The sequence below is a fragment of the Schistocerca nitens genome, chromosome 11 (assembly GCF_023898315.1).
Source record: "Schistocerca nitens isolate TAMUIC-IGC-003100 chromosome 11, iqSchNite1.1, whole genome shotgun sequence".
NCBI lineage: Eukaryota > Metazoa > Arthropoda > Insecta > Orthoptera > Acrididae > Schistocerca > Schistocerca nitens.
In genome coordinates this window covers 138,385,091-138,406,007 of record NC_064624.1, presented here as the reverse complement: position 1 = coordinate 138,406,007, position 20,917 = coordinate 138,385,091, and the positions used below count along the sequence as shown (strand labels likewise).

Genomic DNA, 20,917 nt, shown 5'->3' with positions numbered 1-20,917 from the left:
GCTGTTCTAACCAAACAAACAAAAGCCTGTACGATACGAGGGTCGATAGCAACGGCGATACTGTACACTACACTGTTATTAAAATAAAAGGTTGTGTCTAGTAGGCACTCAAACACGCAAGAAATTACAAAAATAAAATAGTAACTACCCAGATAACTGAAATAAGTTGTACCTGTTTGAAGCTCGTACTATCCCTTTGATTTGCGACAGCTTATCTTGCACTTAAATTAACCTATGACCTTGCAGTGTTAATCACTGAAATATGTCACCAAAGCAAGTTTAGCCAAGAAATTTCATTACTCCACAGTAATTATTATTTGTTGGTGCGATTTTTTCTTCTGTCAGCGTATTTGACATTCTCTCTGTTCAACATCTGGACTCATTAAAGGGACATAGATGGTTAATTTACAGCCTTTCCCAATCGTACTTCACGATATCTTCTCGCTTGCAAAAGGATGCGCAAAGTATATTCACGTAAAAGCTTGAAAATTAACAGCAGTTTCCCCCTACGAAACATACACTATGTGATCAAAAGTATCCGGAAACATGGCTGAAAATGACTTACAAGTTCGTGGCGCCCTCCATCGGTAATGCTGGAATTCAGTACAGTGTTGGCCCACCTTTAGCCTTGATCACAGCTTCCACTATTGCAGGCACTCTAAAGGCACTCAATCAGGTGCTGGAAGGTTTTTTCGGGAATGACAGCCCATTCTTCACGGCGTGCTGCACTGCGGAGAGGTATTGATGTCAGTCGGTGAGGCCTGGCACGAAGTTGCCATTCCAAAATATCCCAAAGGTGTTCTATAGGATTCAGGTCAAGACTATGTTCAGGCCAGTCCTTTAGAGGGATGTTATTGTCGTGTAACCACTCCCCCACAGGCCGTGCATTACGAATAGGTGTTCGATCGTGTTGAAAGGTGCAATCGCCACCCCCGACTTGATCTTCAACAGTGGGAGCAAGAAGGTGGTTAAAACATCAATGTAGGTCCGTGCTGTGATAGTGCAACACAAAACAACAAGGGGTGCAAGCCTGCTCCATGAAAAACACGACCACTCCATAACACCACCACCTCCGAAGATTACTGTTGGCATTACATACGCTAGCAGATGACGTTCACCGGACATTCGCCATACCCGCACCCTGTTCATTGGATCGCCAGATTGTGTACCGTGATTCGTCACTCCACACAACGTTTTTCCACTGTTCAATCGTCCAATGTTTACTCTCCTTACACCGAGCGGGGCGTCGTTTGACATTTACCGGCGTGATGTGTGGCTTATGAACAGCTGCTCGACCATGAAATCCAAGTTTTCTGACCTGCTGCCTGACTTTCATAGTACTTGCAGTGGATCCTGATGCAGTTTTGAATTCCTGTGTGACAGTCAGGATAGATGTCTGCCTACCACACATAACGATCCTCTCCAATTGACAGCGGTCTCTGCGATTCAACAGCCGAGGTTGGTCTGTACGCTTTTGTGCTGTATATGTTACTTCTAGTTTCCACTCCACTATCACATCGGAAACAGTGCACCTAGGTATGTTTAGGAGTGGGGAAATTTCGCATACAGACGTATGACACAGGTGATACCCAATCACTTGACTATGTTCAAAGTCTGTGAATTCTTGACCATGTTCAAAGTCTGTGAGTTCCGCGGAGCGTCCGATTCTGCTCTCTCATGATGTCTTTGATATGGAGTACCTGGCAGTAGGTAGCTGCACAATGCAGCACACAGCTGGTTAATGTGGTGAACGGTATCTGTGGATCTGAATGCCTATACCAGTTTCTTTGGGGCCTGAGTGCATAAAAACCATCATAAAAATTAGAAATCTAGATTCCTGATTAGTATTATTTTGTCAAATAAAGGGCGCTCAGCCCAATCATGTCGATTTGTCATTCCACTCCCAGCATCATTGTACATACATTTATCCATTTGCTGCCATGGATTAAGTAGCTAGAATTGTCTGTGATTGCTGTGTGTTTTCGTACTAAGAAAAACCCGGCTTTCCATTCCAATCCATCACGTAGTCTTTTGGCAATCTGCACAGCACTCATAATGGGCCTGTATGTGGTTGGTAGAAATCAGACACGTGTTCTTCAGACGATAGTTTCGTTGTTTTGTCTGTCAGTAGCTCAGCAGAGTGGGAGGGGAAGAGCAGAGAGGAGCTTAAACAAGTGTCTAGGCATATGAAGATAAAGTGGGCCTGGTTGTGAGAGTAAGTGGCGTAGCTATTGAAATGGAAGACGGAGCAGCAGCAAGGGAGATCTGCTGGATTGTGTGGGAATGTTGCAGTGGGTGGATATTCTGCAGAACAATGGTCAGGAACCAGATGTCTTCAGCTGTAGGGGGAGGGTGGAGGAAATTGATGGGATGGATGGGCTGGTCAGTGTGGTGAATGGGGACAGTGAGCTCAGGATTGGTGAGAGGGGGTTTGGCTTTGCATTTGGAGGAGTGGGTGGAGTGGAATTCGTAGCAGGTGTTGCAGGAAGGAGGAGACCAAGGTTAGGACATTGTTTAAGGTCGTGGGAGGCACTCCACGAGGTAATGGTGGATGCAGGGCAAGTAGAGGTGTAAATGATGGTGCTAGTGGGTGTGTCCATGATGAAATTCGTTGTCCACTGGCAATAGGAGTCACTGAAATGGGAAAATAGACAAATATGGAGGGTAGCTGTGACGAGGACAGGGGGGGGCGGGGGGCGCCGGCGGCGGCGGCAGCCGGCAGACAGATGGCAAAGGCACCTTGAGAGTAGCCCGGGTGGCATAATCCTCCGATTTGGAAGTGAGGGGATCCAACCCTCGAGATGTTAATTTTATTCCCTTACTGAATTCATTCCCCCCTGGCGATAGACGCGTAAAGCTCAAATAAGAAAAGAGAAAAAAAAAACACATTATGGGAAGGTAACAAACGATACAAAAAGGCAATAAAACGGTGACTTTGTTAAAAACGGTAAAGTGGCGGAAAAGTTGCAGAAGTTAAAACAGAGAAAATATGGGGTTGATGACGCTAATGAAGGCATACGGAAAGTAAAGAGGCAAAATTTAAAAAACATGGCGACGGTATGTTTTCTGTTTGCAACAACCATGCGTGTGAGCCCACTGGTGACTGTTTCAACAAACCTAATCGTAGTTCTCCTATCAACACCACCAAGGAACTAAGCCTCGCTACGCCTGCTGTGACATCACAGCTCTGCGACTGAGTTCAGAAACTAGCACTGAAGTAGCGGAAGGGAATGCACATTCACTATTTGACTAATGACAGAAGTAACGAAAACAATGAAACCTTCAACTAAGAGAGTACTGCATACTGTATCACCTAGATTGTAAATGATGAACTGTGGTGTAACACGATCAAGTGAAAAAGATTTATATAAATATTGGATCCTGTATCTTCAAAGGCAGTTCATATAGTCACCACTACCTACTTTTTAGAATTTTAAGCACTTATAGCGTCACTTTGCTGCTGATTAGATCTTACAATTAGGTAGCCAACGCAATATTTCGACTGCCTAAGGAATAATGATTTTCCTCGAATTAAAAAAAAAAAAAAAATAAATCACTAGGTCCTTCAAAAATCGCCTACTAATAATATAAATCACTTATCCTATTTTTTCAGTCACCACTACCTACTTTTTATGCGATGCAAAATTTTAAGCACTTACAGCATTGCCTTGCTGCATATTCGATTTTATAATTACGTAACCTTCCACATGATAGTTTAGACTACATAAGTAATAATGATTTGCCTTGATTGTTAATAAAATTACGCTAGGACCTTAAAAATTCACCGCAAATAATGTAAATCATTTATTAAAAGTTTTTTCATTTAATAACTTATGAAAAAGGGGCATGTGATACTTAACAAGCTTCACTTTAATAAGTAAATTTCCAGAAAACATTTATTTCACAATTTTTTGTGACAAGGAGTCAGATGTCAAGACTTTTTCATTCTTTTATAAATACTTACATCTTTTGTCACACGCACATCATTTTTTCGTTCTACAAAGTTGTTTAGTAAAATATTTGCACTGCAAGTCAATATACACTCCTGGAAATGGAAAAAAGAACACATGGACACCGGTGTGTCAGACCCACCATACTTGCTCCGGACACTGCGAGAGGGCTGTACAAGCAATGATCACAGGCACGGCACAGCGGACACACAAGGAACCGCGGTGTTGGCCGTCGAATGGCGCTAGCTGCGCAGCATTTGTGCACCGCCGCCATCAGTGTCAGCCAGTTTACCGTGGCATACGGAGCTCCATCGCCGTCTTTAACACTGGTAGCATGCCGCGACAGCGTGGACGTGAACCGTATGTGCAGTTGACGGACTTTGAGCGAGGGCGTATAGTGGGCATGCAGGAGGCCGGGTGGACGTACCGCCGAATTGCTCAACACGTGGGGCGTGAGGTCTCCACAGTACATCGATGTTGTCGCCAGTGGTCGGCGGAAGGTGCACGTGCCCGTCGACCTGGGACCGGACCGCAGCGACGCACGGATGCACGCCAAGACCGTAGGATCCTATGCAGTGCCGTAGGGGACCGCACCGCCACTTCCCAGCAAATTAGGGACACTGTTGCTCCTGGGGTATTGGCGAGGACCATTCGCAACCGTCTCCATGAAGCTGGGCTACGGACCCGCACACCGTTAGGCCGTCTTCCGCTCACGCCCCAACATCGTGCAGCCCGCCTCCAGTGGTGTCGCGACAGTCTTGAATGGAGGGACGAATGGAGACGTGTCGTCTTCAGCGATGAGAGTCGCTTCTGCCTTGGTGCCAATGATGGTCGTATGCGTGTTTGGCGCCGTGCAGGAGAGCGCCACAATCAGGACTGCATACGACCGAGGCACACAGGGCCAACACCCGGCATCATGGTGTGGGGAGCGATCTCCTACACTGGCCGTACACCACTGGTGATCGTCGAGGGGACACTGAATAGTGCACGGTACATCCAAACCGTCATCGAACCCATCGTTCTACCATTCCTAGACCGGCAAGGGAACTTGCTGTTCCAACAGGACAATGCACGTCCGCATGTATCCCGTGCCACCCAACGTGCTCTAGAAGGTGTAAGTCAACTACCCTGGCCAGCAAGATCTCCGGATCTGTCCCCCATTGAGCATGTTTGGGACTGGATGAAGCGTCGTCTCACGCGTTCTGCACGTCCAGCACGAACGCTGGTCCAACTGAGGCGCCAGGTGGAAATGGCATAGCAAGCCGTTCCACAGGACTACATCCAGCATCTCTACGATCGTCTCCATGGGAGAATAGCAGCCTGCATTGCTGCGAAAGGTGGATATGCACTGTACTAGTGCCGACATTGTGCATGCTCTGTTGCCTGTGTCTATGTGCCTGTGGTTCTGTCAGTGTGATCATGTGATGTATCTGACCCCAGGAATGTGTCAATAAAGTTTCCCCTTCCTGGGACAATGAATTCACGGTGTTCTTATTTCAATTTCCAGGAGTGTACAACGTATGATAGATTCAAGAGTGTGACCTTTTAAACAATGGAAACCAAGAAGTAAGTCTTTTGGCACATTAATGGCTGCTTCTTTCACAAGCACATTTCTTTGATTTACTTGTTGCAGGAACAAATTTTTCCTTTTCTTTAAGAATTTTTTATAGTGTTAAGTATACATAGGAAACACGTGTGACTACATCACTGCTAGGGTATGTTAAACCTCCCCTGTCATTTGCCATTTTCAAATCATCTGCATGTCTTGTTTCTTCGGATGTTACAAACCCTTCACAATATGGACAATTTATTTTAGATGCACTTGGTGTGAGCAATATAATGGAGTAATGGCCAAGTGTTTTCCTCTATTTCATCAACATCACCATCAACTGCTACATTTAATAGCTCTGGATTGTCGATATGTTGAATGCCTGGGATTCTACAACAAGCAGCATCAACATAATTAGGTCTTACAACAACATCACCAAACACTTTGGACTTTAATACAAGAGGAAACATACTCTGGGCCCTTAACTTTCCCTGTTCCAAATACCTGCCTTAGCGATACATGGTAACTTCCCCCATTAAGTTCGCGGTATTTCCCAAACCTGTCCTTCAAACTGTCTGTCTGTATTTTCCCAAAGAGCAAATATGTTCTCTTCTTCTTACACTTTTTTTTTCCTTTATTGTAATTTTTATCACCTTACATAAGGCGGGCTGGCAGCAGCTGAGTACGCCGCTCTTCAGCCTTGAGATTTACAATAAGTAAGAAATAGAGGGGACACAGAGAATACAATCAAAAATGGCGGGCAAAACAATGGAGACACCAAAAAAACAAAAAACACGGAGCCGTTCACGCCTGATGAGAAAACATCACTGACACTAGTGGACACGGCGCACAAAACAGGGACGATGGCGATGGTACACGTGAACTTCTTCTTACACAGCCAGTATTCACTAAAATCAATAAAGGCTGCAGTAGTATGTTTGAGAGCAAAGTGTGTTTCTCTGGTCAATTTCTTTCCTCCATTGCAATCTTCCCATGAACACAACCACGAGAGAAAGTTTCTCAAAAAGACATGAATATGTTTTGAATTGAGAGCAATCTGTTCTTGGTAAACATTTCTTAGCCTTTTACCCTTCAGTAGCGTTTCAACATTTAATATCAAACCACTGACTTATTATTTTTACAAATGTGGCAATACTCTCCCAGTTTTCAAATTCTTTCTTGCATCTAGTTGTTGCATTGCAACAACTGTCGTGTTATTAAAAATACGCAATGCTAATTTCACATTTTGCCATTCAAAAGAATTTGGATATGGTGACTTAAGTGTTAAAGTGCTGCCACACTGCAATAGTTCACCTTTTTCTAGTAAATGTAGTTCCTTCAGTGCTGTAACAGAAGCAAGACCTCCCTTCAAGCCATCACTAAAAGCAGGAAAGCACAAAATTTTGTCCTTTTCGTTACCCCAGTTGTTCCGTTTACATTTTAAAATGTGTACAGTATCTACAAAATAGTAAATTGGGCGGTCTGCAGAAGTCTGCTCAGGATGAACATATTTTATCTGTACATTAGGTGGGAGGGGGGGTGGCGGGGGGGAAGAAAAGTATGAAATAGCTTTCTTATTAATAGCATTATTGTCAGCTACTACTATTACCTGAAATCCCACTGCTTCTAGTTTAATTGAATTGTGTGAACCGGGAGAATATGCACCACATCTTTGTACACTGAATCCATACTCTGGATCATAAAAACATAAGCACTAGTTGCACACAAAACCACATCTGTGTTAAAAGCACCACCTACAACACTGCCACCTTTATAGTCAAATTGTGACTTTAAATAAATCTCATCCATCAACAGGACAGTTTTATCATTCACAGATAAAGCACCAACTTTTGGTGGTATGTAACTGAGAAACTGCTCACTCTGATGCTCAATGATTGGGTTAGTTGGAAGTTTACTGCAAAGTTTTGACAAAGTACTGGGACTTGGAATGGAAAAATTACGAGCACTCCACAATCCGAATCGCATATGACAGTGAGAACAAGATTTCCGCCACAAATGTTACGAAAACAAAGCCATGCTTTCAATCATTGCTACGAAAACAAACCCATGCAGTGACCACACTTCCAAACATGAAACACCGCTTCTACCACAGATAGCACTGCTCTACCGCAGAATGCTAACGTCACAGCTTCCACAGAATTGTGTGCGTAAGCTTTGTTTTTAGGTGTAGTTGCTCCAATACGACTCGTTTTCGGCCAGTCACGAATTGCAGACGGAGCTAAAATGATCGCCATATTTTCTGAGGTGGCGTCTCGCAGTGACATCTGTTGGCAGCGCCCAGCAACACTGAAGTATTCAAGCGCTGCTTATTTTACTTTACAAGTTCAGCAGGAAAATATTGAGAGTAAGAAACAATTCCGTAGTTATATCAAGTATTTATTTTTATACTGCTAATAAAATAGCAATAACCACCCTCGCCCTTGGTTTGTCTGTGAAGAATATATTTCATACCCATAAAATTTCTTGGTAAGGTATTCTTTACATATGGCAACTTTCTGCTGTTTGTTAAGGGAGCTTGTCTATACTTGACTTTAATGAATCCAATTTTTGTAAGGTACGGATTGTATATTCCGTCCCTATATAAAAAGCCCAAATTGAGTATCGGTATCTCTTCAGTGCTGTTCAATACGTGAAATATATCTCCTCCTTCCAACATTTCTCTTATCAACTGCAATATGGTTTGCTAGTGCGTTATGGGGCCTGACGTATTTGTATATATCCCTGTCTCCCCCAGTAATTCCCAACAAGCAACTCCTCACGCTAAGGGACAAATCGGGTAGACTGGTAGTATTTCCAAACTTCGACTTTCGAAGAAGTTGGAAACTTAGTTTTAAACCTACATCGAGTTTACAGTAAAGCAACCACCTTTCTTCTATTTTCGTGTTTATCTTCCTTGTCTGCCCAATCTGTAACTTTCATCGATTTAATGGTTGCATGATAGTTTAGTTTTTTGTATGAAATTCCAAGGGTACTTTCGCCTTCCCTCGCTCCAGTATTGAAATGACAGTAAGCTTTTCTTTCGTCGACGGCGCACAGCTTTGGAAATCCAGGCAAGTAGATCCTATTTAGTAATGGGCTTTGTGGTATTGTGAGTTCTAAGGGACGAAAAGCGGAACACAAAATTGTTAGAGAGAAAACAGGAAATGTAATGTACATTCGGATTCTGGGATGCAAACAGGCTGATCGGTTAAAATGATTGTGGCTAGAATATCGTATTTTCCCATAGAATATAAATGTATAAGATCTGTTTAGACTGTGACGTATGTACTAAAGCGGCACATGTAGTGTTGTACTCATGAACGTTATAAACGGCACATTTAGTTTCATAGCTGTGTTGTATGCAACTTACTACTGTTGTAGTGGCATCCATCATATCCATTCCTGAACAAAAAACAACATCTGATTAATTTTACTAAAATTACCACACGATCTACAATAAACAACACTATATTAAGCTTCACACAAAATCGTTAACTCACTGAAACGAATTCCACTACAAACACAGCCAACACTCGAACAATTCTGGATAATGAGCAAAAGCAAACTGAGCCCATCACACCACACAAACGAAAACCCTGAACACACCACAAGAGAGCACAACAAACCACAACACGACGACATCTACAAACACGCCACACTCACAAGGCAAACTCCGCGCCATCATGACGTCACACGACAACACCCGTACGTCACAGGTCAAAGCCGACGCGTGGGATCGGACACTTCTGTCGTCCCCTCTCAGATTATATTAGTGAATTATATAAGAAAACTTTTGTGGTTGTTGTTGAACGCATTTGTGAACCTTTGGCAGACTTAGTGATAAACAATTGTTATGTTTTCTTCTAAATTTTCATTAAAATAACCTCATGGCTGGCAGACAGCTATGGTGGTGCAGGGTCATTCATTATATACAACATTCCACATAGAATGAGCAAGAGCTGCACATGCAATGCAAATAGAGCAAAACATACATTCAGATTACTTTTATTGTTGTCATTGTCAGCAGCAATGGGAAGTACATCAGTGGGGATGGTGGATGGAACAACAGTTGGCTCTCGCCTTCCTGTGCATCGTACTGCAGCTGAGAAAGCTGTGTGGTGCCTAAAAATCAGTCATTATAGTGGGCACATAGGTGTCAAGAAAGAACAGCAGTTGGCTGACTCTTAGTCACTCCCACAATCACAGTTACTTTAATCAAGGCGTAGTGTGGTTGTGAAAAAATCAGTTCATGCTGAAATTTGATCTGCACTATCAATACAAGACAGAAATATAACTTTTGTGTAAACTTTGCATCCTTAACTAAGATTTAACAAAGTTATGTATTATGGTATTAAGATATTTGAGAAGCTCCCATCTAACATACAACAAGAAATTAGTTATCTCAGGAAATTCAAAGGAAAATTTAAAAAATACGTCAGTAGTGACTCCTTCCATTGATTATCTTAGTGCAAGGATTTCATTCCTTCTTTAGGTGGATGGCAGGTAGTGTGTTGTAAACTGTCCTATGTAATTACATATGTAGGTTACTGTTTTTTCTAAAAAATACTTGATTAATGAACTAAATATCAAGTTTCTTATAAGGCATCCTGAAGGTAACTAATGTAACTGAAGTAGCAGAGGCTTTCTTTCTAATTCACTAGAACACATTTAACTGGCATAAAAAGAACTAGCATTAAGCAGTATTGTGATAGTTTCTTGTTAATATAGTGTACAGCTTAAGCAATGTTTGGTTGTCTTTTGTTAATGTTTACCTTCACTTACTCCCTGTAGGTTCACCTCCTTGGCGGTAGAGTAGAAGAAATTTCTATTCTTTTTCACCTTCTTCGTGGGATGTACAGAATATGATGAATGAGTAGAATAAATTTCTATTCTTTTGAAATTGTGATGGTTTATTTATGTCAAGAAATGTTAGTAAATGTATATAATGTGAAGGTGATATTAGAACACGTACCTATATAATGAGTGTCGGTAAATCCGTAGCATCACTATCTTCAGCTGTCCAGTTGCAGTGTGAATGCAATACATGATCAGATTAGCTGATTAAATGTGCCACCATTTAAAAACTTAATATGTGGGAGTTTTTTGAAAATTATTTGCACCTAATTGGCCACAGAGTGGTGTATTCTACATACAAAATTCATATTGCTGATCACTACATACATAATTCTTTTCTAATTTGACATGTATTGATGTTATTCTAATTTGACATCTAATGATGTTATTCTACTCACGTTTGTTCTTTCCGTTACTGCCAGGTTCTATCTTAAAATATGCAATAATTCATTCAATATATCTTTGATGTATTTTCAGAAACACATTGCAAATCCAGTACCACAACAGAATGACTACAGGATTGCACAACCAAACGTTCTCTGCCAACACCCTATATTTTCTGGGATGGTTACTAGGGATAGGCAACAGCCAGTACCCAGGATCATTATTTTTATTTTACCATCTGTGTCAAATTAATGTGTCTGGTAATATCTTAATAATGTTATATCACTGCCTGTAGTAGTATCATAGATATACTTTAAGAAAATGAAATGGTTTACATTCCACTGTGAAAACCCATGTCATAAAATTTTATTGACGTGGATGACACGTGTATCTCTTGTGTTGGAGTTACTGTTGCAGTGAATGTGATTTTTTAGTATGACATGTTAAAAACAACAGCAGTAAAATAAATTTGTTTATTGCAAAAGGAGTTACCGGTATGTCTTTTACATATGTTGTATTGTCCCATCTTATACATGTGTTGTTCACAATCCCTGCTCCCGCTCCCACCCACAGAAAGTAATTACAGAATCATGAATCTGTGTTGTGATTGGTTCTGCATGGAATGTTGTTATAATATATTCAATTATTCAAAATTTGTTTGCTTACTGTGAACTATTAGACATCATCTGTATTACGTATATTAGTGACATGTGAAAATTTGTGCCGGAGTGCAACTTGAGCCTCATCAAAGATTCACTGTGAATATGTTTAAAATAAGGTATAATGAGCTAATTGCAGCCATTCAGCCAGTGATACACAGCTTCTTATTTGGCATGTGTTCAGTTCTTTTTCTTTGATTCATTCCACGCATCAGAGAGTGAGAGTACATAATGGGCTATGAAAATGAACACTTATTTACAACAGTTCCTACTAGATAAGTTCAGTTTGGTTTGACCTTCTGGATGTGACATGATCTCGAATAAAACAAGTAGAAGTAGTAACAGTTATGACCAGTGCTTGATTTATAAAAAAGAAGAGGTACCAGTACTGTGACTTGTCAGATTTATCAGTATGGCATACCATCACAAATCGAGCACTGGTTATAACAACCAAAGCAGTTGTTTGGTTTAGAATAGTGATGCCAGTAACTGTACCTGGATTGCTTCGTCTTGTCGCAGCAATGAAAAATGAAGATACGTGTTAGACAGTTTTATGAAAAGGATAGTTCCTACCCTCCATATAGTGGAGTTGCTGATTCGCAGATAGGCACAACAAAAAGACTGTCAAACACAGCTTTCAGCTAAACAGGTCTTCATTAGATTTAAACAGCACACAACACAACACACAAACACAACATTTGCAGACGCGGCCACAGTCTCTGGCTGCCAAGGGAAGACTTTGAGCGTCTTGCACTGCTGCTCACATTCTGGCCTTGGCAGCCAGATGCTGAGATCAGGTATGTGTGTTTGTGTTTACGCACACTGCCACTGCCACTCAAAGAAACTGATATACAAAATAGGTCTTATGAATTTTTGTGTGGTGGAGGGGTTGGAGGCAGAGGGGAAAGTTTGCACTGCTCACATGCAAAAATCTATCTTAGTATGTGTTAATTAAGAAATCCCAACCTAATCATGGATCTGCCACTATAGATTTAGCATTGCGTTAACATACCAGAATTAAACAATAATTTGAAAGTGATGAATGAAATGAGAATATTTTGTGACTGGCTCTGTATGGGATCTGATCCCTGTCACATTCATCTTTTTTTGTTGTAATATATATGGTTACACTGATGCAAAACTTCAGAAAGAGTACACAAGATGAAAACTCCATAAAACAAGATTGATGGAAAAAAGGAAGTTAACTGTTTAGTATTTCAAAACTAATCACCATAGCTGTGAATACATTTATGCCCCTGTGAGACAAGATGGTCAATAGCTTCATGGAAAAATGTTTGTGGTGTACTATGAACTCTTGGTGTGAACCAAACGAATGACCAAGAATGGTTCTTTAGGGCTCCAAAAATATGGAAATCACGTGAGGAGAGATTGGGACTGTATGGAGGTTGTGTGAAAGCTTCCCAGACAAAACTCTGCATCATAGTTTAAGCAACCTGCCAGTAAAATGCCTGCCAAGACTGTATAGAGTATGTTGCAGAAGTTTTGCTGGGAAACACATATTCTCAATAAAGTCCCAATCTCTCTCCATGTGATTTCCATATTTTTAAAGTGCTGAAGAAAGACATTCATGGCTGTCCCTTTGCTTCAGATAAAGAGATGTGTGTCTGGCAACATTTTTCCACAAAGGCGTTGACCATTGTAAGGCAATTACAGTGGAATAAATGTGTTAACAACTATGGCAAGTACTTCAGTATTAATGAGTAGTTTACTTACATTTTTCCACATTTTTCATATTTGACTGCCCTTGTATGCCACTCTCTTAAGTTTGCTTTTGTAGCTCTGTGTACTATGTACACAAGTACTCTATTATTATTTTACAGCATTTTTTTAATGCCATGTTCCCTTCATGATCTTGCAGCTGTGTGCTGGGTTAAAGCTATCCCAAATTTGGTAGGTTTTCATAATGTAGCTAGATTTATCTGCAGTGCTAAAGCAATCAACAGTAGCTTCAGAAACACTGATTGACATGCATGCACCATTTTGGATTTGAGAACTGTAGACTCACTTTTTTAAGGTGGGAACAGTAGAATACGTACTTCTATTTTATAGTTGACGAACTTGATACTTGTAAAGTTGGAGTAACTGCATTTTGTATAAATCTGCTACTTAGATAACTTTCTTATTTCTTTTTTTTATATTCTACTGGTTGTGGATGTACCACATTTGCACAAAACACCAAAATTCCTATTTAAGTGATGTTTCAGTAAAATTCATTATCTGTCATTTTAACTGAGTTCTGCTAATGTAAACATTGTATGTGTTCTTTTAAGAGAAATCTGTAATTTGCTTTATTCAGAAGCCATATGCTCAGGAACATATTGTGAGCTAACAATTGTTTATTTCCACAATGACATAAATTATTTGAAAGCCCTCATTTCACTCTATCAGTAAACATTTTATTATTTGTGAAAATTAATTAATTAAAATGTCATTCATAATTAAATTTCCACACACTGAAAATAATATTATTATTTGAACCTCTGCAAGCCTTCCTGCACTTCAATGCTGCCTTCCAGCTTCTCAGCCTCCATACAGACAAATAGCCTCACATAACTACTGAAGCTCCAGTTACGCAGTATTTCATTCTTTTGCAGTTACATGGAATTTCTATATATTTTTTAGTTTGTTTAATTTAAGCAGTATATTTTCCACCTTCATTTGCATTGTAAGGAAATGGAAATCCATCGTTCTGGCAGAAACAGCTGTGCCACATATGGCAGCTGAGGAAACTCGGGAAAGGAAAGCAGATAAATTGAAATAAATAATAGCCATAAAATCAAACATGAACCATGGATCTTGCCATTGGTGGGGAGGTTTGTGTGCCTCAGCGATACAGATGGCCGTACCGTAGGTGCAACCACAACAGAGGGTTATCTGTTGAGAGGCCAGACAAACATGTGGTTCCTGAAGAGGGGCAGCATCATTTTTAGTAGTTGCAGGGGCAAGACTCTGGATAATTGATTGATTTGGCCTTGTAACACTAACCAAAATGGCCTTGCTGTGCTGGCACTGCAAACAGCTGAAGCAAGGGGAAACTACAGCCGTAATTTTTCCCGAGGGCATGCAGCTTTACTGTATGATTAAATGATGATGGCATCCTTTTGGTTAAATATTCCGGAGGTAAAATAGTCCCCCATGCGGATCTCCAGGCGTGGACTACTCATGAGGACATCATTATGAGGAGAAAGAAAACTGACGTTCTACGGATCAGAGCGTGGAATGTCAGATCTCTTAATCGGGCAGGTAGGTTAGAAAATTTAAAAAGGGAAATGGATAGGTTAAAGTTAGATATAGTGGGAATTAATGAAGTTCGGTGGCAGGAGGAACAAGACTTTTGGTCAGGCGAATACAGGATCATAAATACAAAATCAAATAGGGGTAATGCAGGAGTAGCTTTAATAATGAATAGGAAAATAGGAGTGCAGGTAAGGTACTACAAACAGGATAGTGAACGCATTATTGTGGTCAAGATAGACACGAAGCCCATGCCTACTACAGTAGTACAAGTTTATATGCCAACAAGCTCAACAGATGATGAAGAAAATGATGAAATGTATGATGAGATAAAAGAAATTATTCAGTTAGTGAAGGGAGACGAAAATTTAATAGTCATTGGTGACTGGAATTCGAGAGTATGAAAAGGTATGGAAGGAATCATAGTAGGTGAATATGGATTGGGGCTAAGAAATGAAAGAGGAGGCCGTCTGGTAGAATTTTGCACAGAGCATAACTTAATCATAGCTAACACATGGTTCAAGAATCATGAAAGAAGGTTGTATACATGGAAGAATTGTAGATTAAACCTGAAGAAACTGCAAAGAGGGAGGAATTTAAGGAGATGGGATCTGGATAAACTGAAAGAACCAGAGGTTGTACACAGTTTCAGGGAGAGCATAAGGGAACAATTTACAGGAATGAGGGAAATAAATACAGTAGAAGAAGAATGGGTAGCTCTGAGGGATGAAGTAGTGAAGGCAGCAGAGGATCAAGTAGGTAAAAAGATAAGGACTAGCTGAAATCCTTGGGTAACAGAAGAAATATTGAATTTAATTGATGAAAGGAGAAAATATAAAAATGCAGTAAATGAAGCAGGCAAAAAGGAATACAAACGTCTCAAAAATGAGATCGACAGGAGGTGCAAAATGGCTAAGCAGGGATGGGTAGAGAACAAATGCAAGGATGCAGAGGCTTATCTCACTAGGGGTACGATAGATACTGCCTACAGAAAAATTAAAGAGACCTTTGGAGAAAAGAGAGCCACTTGTATGAATATCAAGAGCTCAGATGGAATCCCAATTCTAAGCAAAGAAGGGAAATCCGAAAGGTGGAAGGAATACATAGCGGGTCTATACAAGGGCGATGTACTTGAGGACAATATTCTAAGCAAAGAAGGGAAAGCAGAAAGGTGGAAGGAGTATCTAGAGGGTCTATACAAGGGCAATGTAGTGGAGGACGATATTATGGAAAAGGAAGAGGACATAGATGAAGATGAAATGGGTGATACAATATTGTGTAAAGAGTTTGACTGAGCACTGAAAGACCTGAGTCGAAACAAGTCCCCGGGAGTAGAAAACATTCCATTAGAGCTACTGATAGCCTTTGGAGAGCCAGTCCTTACAAAACTATACCATCTGGTGAGCAAGATGTATGAGACAGGCGAAATACCCTCAGACTTCAAGAAGAATATAATAATTCCAATCCGAAAGAAAGCAGGTGTTCACAAAAGTGAAAATTACCGAACTATTAGTTTAATAAGCCACAGCTGCAAAATACTAACACGAATTCCTTACAGACGAATGGAAAAACTAGTAGAAGCAGACCTCGGGGAAGACCACTTTGGATTCCGTAGAAATGTTGGAACATGTATAGCAATACTGACCTTACAACTTATCTTAGAAGAAAGATTAAGGAAAGGCAAACCTAGGTTTCTAGCATTTGTAGACTTAGAGAAAGGTTTTGACAATGTTGACTGGAATACTCTCTTTCAAATTCTAAAGGTAGCAGGGGTAAAATACAGGGAGCGAAAGGCTATTTTCAATTTGTACAGAAACCAGATGGCAGTTATAAGAGTAGAGGGACATCAAAGGGAAGCAGTGGATGGGAAGGGATTGAGGCAGGGTTGTAGCCTATCCCTAACGTTATTCAATCTGTATATTGAGCAAGCAGTAAAGAAAAGTTTTGGTCCTTTTCATTTCTAATTTGATTCGACTGTCTCTCTGTAATCTCACTCCATCTTAAATATGTTCCTTCTTACACTACCTGTAAGATGCTCAGATAATCTGCCCTACTCCCTCCTGTCCAGGTGCAGGCACTAATTAGCTTATTCGTATCTCCCAACTGGAGCAACAGGCATGGCTTGAATGTAAGTCTTCGTTTCAGTCAAAAGCAATTGCCCTCAGGACTTTGCTTAGACAGCTGATAACTGCATTAACTCAGTGCAGGTTGTGTTGTAGCAAAACCTCCGAAAACCCCTCACAAATATGTGCTGTTGCTGCTCTTGTTTCATCCAGATAAGGTTTAATATTCTACACTGTGTTGATACAACTGTTTAAGTTAAACAAATCTGTGGCTCAATGTGGACTGTTTCTCTCCATGTTCTGTGTCTTTGTTCATAACCTATTTCCAAATTTTGTTATTTGAAGGAATGTTAAACATTTGTTGCAATTTACAGGCGGAAAACATGACTATACAGTTCGCAGTACCAAGGGGCTCAATTGGACTGTTGACTGATGGTGAAAAAAGGAAAGTAAGAGAGGTACAGATACTTTGTTGGAATTCCAAGGTGGTATCATATTGTATCTCAAGTGACCTCTGTCATCCATTGTACAACAGCATATGATAAAACTGAAACAGATGATAAAAGAACATTGTTTCATGTAGTTTACACCACACTGAAAATATATGAAACATGAATTCATAATGCTAAAAGGGTAAGAGTAAGTTTGAGTAGTAATGCTGGTCATAATCAAACATTTTTATTTCTAATGAAACCGTTTAGTTTTGTATGCCAACCCAAAATATGTTTAGTATAATTCACAAGAAATCATATTCAAGCAAGTCCTATATTATACAGCAGTAAAGGTTTGTTTGAAATGATCAAGTTTTTTAAATTATTTTTTTGGTACTTGAATATTTTTTACTTTTCAGGATATGGTTTTTCAGCTCGACTCCCTTACAGTTTCACCATTACTATACAGTTTTGTTGTATGGGGAACTAATCTTCTAACTTTGTTTGGCCTTGTGTCGTATTGGGAATTCTCCATGTTCCTGTTCAGTCTGTTATGTGACCACTGTTCTAGATATGTGAAATGTTGCAGGATTAAAGTTAGCTTCTTACTTCTGTAGAGAAAACATAGACAAAGGAGGAGTTGCCACTTTGTCAGAAACTGTTTTGATTTCAAGAATATTGATATTAATAAATTTTGATCAGAGTGGCACTTAGAAGCTTGGGCAACAGAATTATTTATAATAAGTCCTTTATAATAGAGGTATTTACAGATCACCTTCAGGAAATTTTAACCTCTTCTTAAGAATTATGAAAGCTCTATTGTCCCTTCTCACAGTAAAAAAAAAAAAAAAAAGGAAATGGGGGTTACTGGTGATATTAATGTAAGTTTATTGAAAAGCTCTTGTCAGAGAACAATTATGGCACTCAGTAACACTATCTTTCAATTTAGTCCCCACTGCGAACTTTGCAGCTAGGATATGTAAATGCTCAAAGATTGCCATTCATAATACCTTTGTATACAAATCAAGGGGAAAAAAGGCATATCACAAAACCAATAGTAAATGGGCTATCTGATCATGACATGCAGCATCTTGTGTTATATTTTGAAACTTCTCAGGATAAAAAAATCTATTAAATCTGAGTACAGGAGGATAATACATAAGTAAAAATTTTTATATTGCTCAAAAACATGAACTGGATATATGCTTACAACACTTCTGACTCAAATGGAAAATACAAAGCATTCGCTGATAAACTTACCTCCACTTTTGAAAATTGTTGTTCTCTAAAGGTGACTCAAATCACACAGAAGTAAAACAATAAACCAAATATTACACAAGGAATAAAGATATCATGTGGGACAAAAAGGAGACTGTATCTACCATCTAGGAACAACTCTGATGTTAACACTGTAATGTATTACAAAGAGTACTGCAAAATATTGAAGCAAGTAATCCAGAAATCGAAGCAGGTTTATTATGAGAAAAAGATAATTACATCGAACAACAAACCAAAAACTGTATGGGATATAGTGAAGAGAGACAGGTGGGGCCAAAAAGGAAAGGGAACAGATAGCTCTAAAAATAAATGAGACTTCAGTAACAAGTGCATGTAGTGTTGCAAACCTCTTAAACAAGTACTTCATTTCTGTTACAGACAGCTTGGTGTCATCATGTTCGGTGGGCAGTGCAATTGTGTATCCAAGACAAGTCTTTAAAAATAACTTCACTAAAATAGAAATGGTGCTCAGGTCTCCCAGAGAAGTAGCATCCATCATAAAATCCTTCAAATGTAAGTATTCTAGTGTGTATGATAATATATCAAAAGAAGTTAATCAGGCCGGCCGCGGTGGCCGTGCGGGTCTAGGTGCTGCAGTCCAGAACTGTGGGACTGCTACGGTCACAGGTTCGAATCCTGCCTCGGGCATGGATGTGTGTGATGTCCTTAGGTTAGTTAGGTTTAAGTAGTTCTAAGTTCTAGGGGACTGATGACCTAAGATGTCAAGTGCTCAAAGACATTTGAACCATTTTTTTGAAGTTAATCAAAGAGTGCTCGTGTGAGTTGAGTTCAATCTTAAGTTGTTTCTGCAATCCTCAAGCACCTGACTGCAAATAATATACTGTCAAAGTCACAGTTTGGGTTACATAAATGTTCTGATATAGTGAAAGCTATTAGAGACTACTGGCATTTTCTGTGACCTGTCAAAAGCGTTTGACTATGTGAACCACACCATTCTCTTAAGTAAGTTACAATATTATGGTGTCACTGGCAGTGCTGTGAAATTGTTAGTCTCTTATCTAACAGGAAAGAAAGGGTGTTGTTGTGAAAAACCTAAGCAGTCAGCCTTCATCTGATTGGGAATTAATTACATGTGGTGTTAAAGGTTCCATCTTGTGTCCACTGTTTTTTCCTTGTTTACATTAATGACCTCATCTGTTACATTGCCCTACTCAGATTTCCACTGACATTCATAAGTGATAGCGTTGGAGGTGTTGCGCCAGGTCTTTGCCAGAAATCGCAGTTGATTAGAAGTTGAGTGATTGGAGATATGTTGTTTCATTTACTTGTTAAATTATACTAGTTTTCTTGGTGAGGTCACCAGCTGCTTTGTTTTGTAATCGTCCCACCATTCTTCTCTGCTTGCCCACCCGTGGGAAATTGGTTATTTATGAATTGGGTGGTCCATTTTCCCTTGTGGAGAAGGGGCAACTTAGAGCAATCTGCAGTTCAGGTTGTTCAGTAATCCCCCTGTCAATCTGCCATACGTTAATAGCTGCCTCTGTCATGTTTGTTGCATTCGGTGTTAACGAATTTATTGCTTAAGGTGTAAAGGCCGAATTCCTGAAATATGTTTTTATCTTGCCTATCATCTTGCGAGGTGGTATATGTGTAATGTAGAGCATGTTGGTACATTTTATGTAAAATTGCATTTCATGGATTTTATTTAAATGGTCAATTAATCATATAAAGTTGCCACCCTTCCACTGTAAGGGTTCTTTTAAAACAAGTTACACTTTCGGTGGCAAATAATTTTTAATGTGAGTGTTTTGTACCATTTACAACCCTCTTACAGGGCGCATAGTTTATGTGTTTGTGTGAGTTGTTAAAAATTTTAATTTAGGGTAATCTGGTGTGTTGCAGATTTGCACCAGTGTAGTCTTTAAGAGGTGTTGTGAGCGGTCGTGTCTACAGCCATGTTAAAAGGAAGTGGCAAGGTTCTCAGCCCAAACGCTCATACCACAAAAAAAAAAATGTTATTTCTGCCTCTGAATAGATTGTAACTTGATATTTACAGGGTGCTTTCTGATTATAATTTTAAATCTGTTTAAAAAAAAGGCTTTTAAGAATAAAATTTCCATTTATTGAAAATAAAATTTTTTATTTGTTTTTTCAGTTACCATTGGTAACTACTTTCACGCTCGCATAGTCCGATTAAATGTGTTAATGTTCTTCATGAATCGCTAGTAAATAAAATAAATTCTTATGGATATTCTTTGAAAATAAATCAGGTTCAATGGAGGAGGGGATACTGTGGGGAGGGTTGAGGTACAGTAAGGTGATGGAAGGCTGACCAGTACTTGGATGAGTTTATAGTTAGGGTATCATTTAGGTAGGTGCAAGCCTGGCGCCAGTCCCAGCGTTTTTTGGCTGCGAGGAAATTACGGGCATGTCTTTGGAGTTTCTGGTGGCATTGGAGTATATCCCGGTCCTGTGTGTGGAGAAAGGCATGGTGGAGATGATGGGATTCACAAAGGAGGATGGCATGTGGGGG

General features: G+C 39.9%; 1 long non-coding RNA gene across 1 annotated transcript in view; it reads right to left on the bottom strand.

The window, feature by feature from the left end:
- Nucleotides 1-7,165: 7,165 nt before the first annotated feature.
- LOC126213250 (uncharacterized) overlaps nt 7,166-20,917 on the bottom strand; it is a 124,335-nt gene continuing 110,583 nt past the window's right edge. The window contains exon 3 of the long non-coding RNA XR_007541124.1: nt 7,166-7,253. This is a non-coding gene — a long non-coding RNA (uncharacterized LOC126213250). The remainder of the gene's footprint in view (nt 7,254-20,917) is intronic.